The sequence below is a fragment of the Sorex araneus genome, chromosome 5, assembly GCF_027595985.1.
Source record: "Sorex araneus isolate mSorAra2 chromosome 5, mSorAra2.pri, whole genome shotgun sequence".
Lineage (NCBI taxonomy): Eukaryota > Metazoa > Chordata > Mammalia > Eulipotyphla > Soricidae > Sorex > Sorex araneus.
Window position 1 is genome coordinate 5284070 of NC_073306.1, and position 6426 is coordinate 5290495.

At 53.1% G+C, this 6426-nt stretch overlaps 1 non-coding gene across 1 annotated transcript; it reads left to right on the top strand.

Annotated features, from left to right (window-relative positions):
• The first annotated feature begins 6310 nt into the window (after positions 1 to 6310).
• On the top strand, positions 6311 to 6426 carry LOC129405201 (U5 spliceosomal RNA). Its single transcript, XR_008630384.1, has one exon. It is a non-coding gene; the product is annotated as a U5 spliceosomal RNA (small nuclear RNA).

Below are 6426 nucleotides of genomic sequence, written 5' to 3' on the forward strand. Positions count from 1 at the left end.
ATGGGCCCCTGAGCACCGTCAGGAGTAATTCCTGAGTGCAGAGGCAGGAGTAACCCCTGTGCATCGCTGGTTGTGATCCAAGAAATGAAAGAGAGAGGGGAGGGAGAGAGAGAGAGAGAACAGAGCTGGCAGGACAGGCCTGGGCCACTACTGATGCCTCCCCTGCCAAGCCCCTTTGATCCTCACCACACCTAGGTCTGTGCTGCCTCACCAAAGGGGCTTCCCACGGGCAAGGCTAGAGCCCCTCCAAGAACCACAGCCCCACCCCTAAATGTTTGATTTGGATAGAGACATGGTTTTTGTTTTGGGGGGCACCCCTGGTGATGCTCAGGGGTTCCTCCTGGCTCTGTACTCGAGAATCACTTCTAGTGGTACTCAGGGGACCACATGGATCCCGGGGATGGAACCCTGGTTGGCCACATGCAAGGCAAACACCTTCCCCGCTGTACTGTCGCTCTGGTCCTAATACACTGACATATTTTATATGCTCATATATATCTGGATTACAATAAAGATTTCCAGGCAGGAGCCAGAGAGATCGTGCAGCGGATAAGGTGGTTGCCTTGCATGCAGGTGACCCTGATTCAATCCCGGGCACCACATACGGTTCTCTGAGCACTGACGGGAAGTGGTCCCTGGAGCACAGAACCAGGAGTGAGCCCCGAGCACCACTGGATTTGTCTTCCAGAAGTAACCCAGCTGCCTTTTGGTCACTGTGGGTGTATCTGACGCAGATAATGGGATGTTGTTCAGAGCCAAGAAGAAATGAGCTGCCAAGCCAGGCAAAGCTGTCGAGGAAAATGAAATGCAAATCACTCAGTGACCAGGCGAGGGGGCAGGCAGAGTCGCACCACAGCTGATCCTTCTGGAAAGGCAGCTGCAGGGCCAGGGGTGGGGCACAGGGAGGAAGGGGACAGGCTAAGAGAGCTGTCCCCACTGGGAAGCTGGGTTCCACTTCCACTGTGGTAAAAGGGCACAACTAGGGGCTGGAGCAATAGCATAGCGGGGAGGGCATTTGCCTTGCACGCAGCCAACCCCCAACCCGGGTTTGATTCCCAGCATCCTGTATAGTCCCCTGAGCACTGCCAGGGGTGATTCCTGAGCGCAGAGCCAGGAGTACCCCTGTGCTCACCAGGTGTGACCAAAAAAAGCAAGGGCACAGGGCTGGAGCCATAGCACAGTGGGAAGGGCGTTTGCCTGGCACGCGGCTGACCTGGGTTCGATTCCCAGCATCCCATAGGGTCCCCCGAGCACTGCCAGGAGTCATTCCTGAGTGCAGAGCCAGGAATAACTCCTGTGCATCGCTGGGTGTGACCCAAGGAAAAAAAAAGCAAGGGCACAGCTAGTGCCCCACCAAGGAAGAACCCCAACATTGAGGTGACAGGGTTGTGTGTCTAGAGGCCCCCAGAGCTCTAAGGAATGGACCACGGTGGTGGGATGAGGGGTGGGGGAGTACGTAGGCCAGACCACCATGGGAACTGTCTCTTTGCTTGATGCCCAGTTTTGCTATAAACTTAAAATTGCCTTTAAAAAGGAAAAAAATCTACTGACTCAAGCGACAGCACAGTGGGTAAGGCACTTGTCTTGCATGTGGCCAACTGGGTTACGTCCCTGGCACCACACACAGTCCCTCAAGCACCACCAGAGTGATTCCCAAGCGCAGAGCCAGAAGTAACCCCTGAGCATCACCGGGTGTGACCCCTCCTAAAAAACCCAAACCCAAAAAATCATCTATTAATTTTTTTGAATTGAGCCAGCTAGATAGTACGGCAGATAAAGCACTTGATATGCGCACACCCACCTGAGTTTGATCCTCCGCAACTTCTATGGTCCCCTGAGCCCTGCCAGGTGTGATCTTTGAGCACAGAACCAGGAGTAAGCCTTGAGCACTGTTAGGTGTGGCCCCAAACTCCCGCTGAATAAATCAAATGAGAGAGCTGGAGAAATAGCTTAGTTGGTTGAGCACAGACTTTGTAGGCTGAAGACCTGCATCCAGTCTCTGGCTTTGATTAGGCCTGAGCCCTGCTAGGGGTGATCCCCACTACACAGTCACCAGGAGTGGCCCCCAGGTCCCCCTCTGAAAAAAGCTAAATCAAAACCTGACACTATTGAGGTGCTAGAAGAGGGGCCTGAGCTATAGTACAGTATAGTAGGGAGGGCGTTTGCCTTGCATGTGGCTGACCCAGGTTCAATCCCCGATATCCCATATGGTCCCTTGAGCCTGCCAGGAGTGATCCCTGAGCACAGAGCCAGGAGTAACCCCTGAGCATTGTCAGATATAAACCCCCAAAAAGAAGTGCTAGAGGAATATGTAAGTGAATTATTTTTATATGTGGACAAATTCTGACTGACTTCAACTCTCGTGGTGGAGAATTTCACTCTATTTGAAAAGCCATTTGGGAAAAGTGAGCTACAGAAGTAACAGCATCAACGTGGCTGACAGGAGATACAAACCGGAGCCCTGTCTCAGGGGCCAGAAGTGGCCCAGGAGCTAAGCAACGGCTTGCAGCAGGAGGATCAAGTGCCAGCCCCACAGGTACCTATGCCAGGAGTAACCCTGAGCATCATTGGATGCAAAAAGCAAAAAAAAAAAAAAAAAAGCAAAAATACCTGCCAGTATTACAGCACAAGTGGGTGGGAAATGGCTAGTTTCTGGCTTCTTGGAGACAGCCAGTGAGTCGCGAGAGTTACGGAGACCCCAGCAACTCTTTCAGCATCAGCATCTTCAGCTTCTGTCTAGGCTTAGCTGGCTTGCAGCAAACAGCAGCTCTTCACATCAGTCTTTCTCCAAGGTTCCAATTGCCAGGAGCCCAAGACCTGGGCTTATATACTCCATGTAGTCCCACCCCGTTGTCTGATTGGCTAAGCCAGATATTAACTAAGGTGTGAAAATCAAAGATCTGATTTGTTATGGGTTGGAGCGATAGCGCAGCGGGTAGGGCGTTTGCCTTGCATGAGGCCAACAGGGGTTCGATTCCTCCATCTGTCTCGGAGAGCCCGGTAAGCTACCGGGAGTATCTTGCCCACACGGCAGAGTCTGGCAAGCTACCTGTGGCGTATTCGATATGCCACAGTAACAAGTAACAAGTCTCACAATGGAGACGTTACTGGTGCCCGCTGGAGCAAATGGATGAGCAACGGGATGACAGTGACAGTGACAGTGATTTGTTACACAAAACAACCAACCAGAGCACATAGATAAAGACCAATCAGATGGCCTCTTACATGCCACCTTAATTAATGGTATGGAGGTGCCTGCCTCCATTTCTGCTGTGACACATTTTTTAGTTTTTAAATTTTATTTTCATGAAGCTGTTCACAATAATTACATTCAATATTTCAAAACCAATCCCACCACCATTACACCTTCACACCATCATTATTTCGAAGTTTTTCACCACCACTTAAGCCTGCCCCACAGGCAGATGCTAGATAATTTATTCTATATTGCTTGTTATGCTTGTTTAAGATGCTGTAAGGGTCTATGTCACAGTGGTTCAATAAAAAAAGCAAAAAAAGTGTGAGATACTGCGTAGCCGCTTTTGCGGGGAACATAAAAATTCAAATAATTGGGGTCCAAAGGACTGGAGCGATAATACAGCAGGTAGGGCGTTTCCTTTGCACGTGGCCGACCCGGGTTCAATTCCTCTTGGAGAGCCTGGCAAGTTACCGAGAGTATCCTGCCTGCTCGGGATACCCATGGCGTATTCAGTGTGCCAAAAACAGTAACAAGAAGTCTCACAATGGAGATGTTACTGGTGCCCGCTCGAGCAAATCAATGAGCAGTGGGACGACAGTGCTACAGGCTACAGTGGGGTCCGAAGCTGGCATTTTCAGTCACTGGTCCAGCATACCTGGACTTTTCAGCGGACTTCGTCTCTCGTGTGGGAGGCCCAGGGCAAGCCTGTGAAGATCGGTCGTGAGGGTGGCGGTGATCCGTTTCTGGAGGTTGGGGCTGCTGGGGTTCACCTGGGGCAGGCGGAGAGAGAGGGCTCCTGCCCCCACCTGAGGTGCCGGGGAGGTCAGCCTGGCGCCCGGCCTGGAGCCATCTCTGCAGCGAGCTGCTGGGTTTGGAGATGCACGTGTGAGTGCCTGGCTAATGCACTTAGATTCTGCGGGGACACTTACACCCCTCTCCGGGGAGGTCTCCACGACTTCAAACAGCACAGGGAAGCAAGAGAAGGAAAGGGGGCCCTTCACCGCAGAGTTTACTTCGCCCGCATGAGAAGTGTGTATTGGAGGCCACAGCGATGCCTGCCTTGCAGGTGGCTCAATCCCGGGCATTCCATGTGGTCCCCCCAAGCAACACCAGAAGTAATTCCTGAATGCAGAGCTAGGAGTAACCCCTGAGCATCGCCAGGTGTTACTCCAAAAGAAAAAGAGTATATTGAAGACTGATCATGTGAATCTCAAGATTTATGCGTCCTTGTTTAATCACTTAAGCCATTTAAGGAAACGCCTCGTGTGAAAGTGAGTTCCATGTATTTCCTTAACGTGCAGGCAGGCATTGACAGCAGAGGTAATTAAGCTTCTTTCTACAGGGAAACTCCTTTAAATAGCTCCATCTGTCCCCTCAAGGCTTTGGGAGTTTTCCTGGGAGCAGTAAAATATGTATGACACAAAATTGGCCGCTGTAACCATTTCTAAGTGGCATGAAATGCATTCACGGTGTGGTACCGCCACTGTGACATGCCAAAGTTCTGTCATTCCAAACAAACTCTGGAGAGAGCAGGGGGTACAGCTCTTGCCCACCCTGGGTGGGTGCACGGCCCCTGCGCACCGCCAGGGGTCAGTCCTGAGCACAGAGCCCCCGCCTGTTGTGGACCGCCCGAACCCAAGAACATGATGCTATTTCCCGCCGACCCACGAAGTAACAGGTGTCTTCCCCTTGGTGGGGCTGGCGGGCAGGTGGGGAACTGGGGTCCCCGCGTGCTCGATGACACCCAGGGTGAGGTCCTCGCCGGGGCGCGGTCGGAGACGCGGGCACTCAGGGGAGGAGGCACGGCGGAAAGGGGCGTTTGGGGCGGCCCGGGTGGGATGTGCAACCAGGCCAGCCCCCTCCGGAGTTTGCTCAGACCCTGCGCGTGGCCCAGCAGCTCCGCCTCCAGGGGACTGGGGTCTCCCCGTCTCCCACTGTGGGGGCGAGCGGTGGGGAATCGTTCCGCTTCCAGGGGGCTGGGGTCCCTGCCCCCCCCGAACAGCCCCACGCCCCTCCTGCTGCCCTGGCCCCCGCGCCGCCCCCCCCCCCCCGCCGCGATCCGCGCGGACTCCGCTCCTCCCGTCCGGCTTTAACGCTCAGTTTCCGAGTTCGCTGCCCCCCAAAAAACGTGTTGCTCGCGGGGCATTGCGGCGCAGCGCGGGCCCGCTGCTACCCCCGCCTCCACCGCGCGCACCTGGGGGATTGTGAAAGCCCCCCCCCCGGCCGCCCCCCGAACCCCGGGCAGCAGACTCAGCCCTGATCTCGCCACGTTCCTCTCTGCACCGCGCAGCTCAGCTCTCAGCTGAGCAGACGATGGCTCCAAAACTATTTTCGGGGCGAGTTCCTGAAAGGGGGTGTTTGGAGCGCCCCCTCCCCCCGCCCCTGTCTCAGAGCTCGGCACGGGGTGCAGCACCCCGCGCAATAAATATTTTTGTCCGCGAATGAAGATACTTTCGAGGTTTATTTCATTTTCTTTAGCTTTGTTGTTTTCCCTAAATCCGAAAGTAATTTGTTTGTGGACGGGGCCGATTATAAAAGAAAAAGCCTGGGGCTGGAGTGATAGCACAGCGGGGAGGGCGTTTGCTTTGCACGCGGCCACCCGGGTTCGATTCCCAGCATCCCATAGGGTCCCCCGAGCATCGCCAGGAGTAATTCCTGAGTGCAGAGCCAGAAGTAACCCCTGAGCATCGCCGGGTGTGACCCAAAAAGGAAAATAAAAATAATAATAAATAAATAAAAATAAAAATAAATAAAAGAAAAAGCCTGCTGGGTCCAAGGCGCCAGTCTGCAACCCGGGAAGGAGTGTTCCCTGCTCTGCCCCCTGGTGGTGAGCCCAAGTCCCAGCGTGAGGACTAACTCACAAGAGGGCGTTTCCGGAAACCGAGTGGACTTATTTGCATACCCACAATGCATTTCTCAAGGAGCAAATTTCTACTTTAAAAAACCCTTAGATTCTTCTCCTTTTCTTCCTGTTGTACTCCTAACATGAGAATGCTCTCTAGAAACTGTCTTACAAAAGTGTACAAGTGGTTATATCTTTAGGAAAAGTACTTACCGTTATAGTATTAGGAGTAGTAGTGACCCGAGTAATGAGTGTCGGGTCTTCTCGGTATACTCTGGTTTCTCTTCAGATCGCATAAATCTTTCGCCTTTTACTAAAGATTTCCGTGGAGAGGAACAATTCTGAGTTTTGAACCAATTTTTTGAGGCCTTGCTTCTGCAAGGCT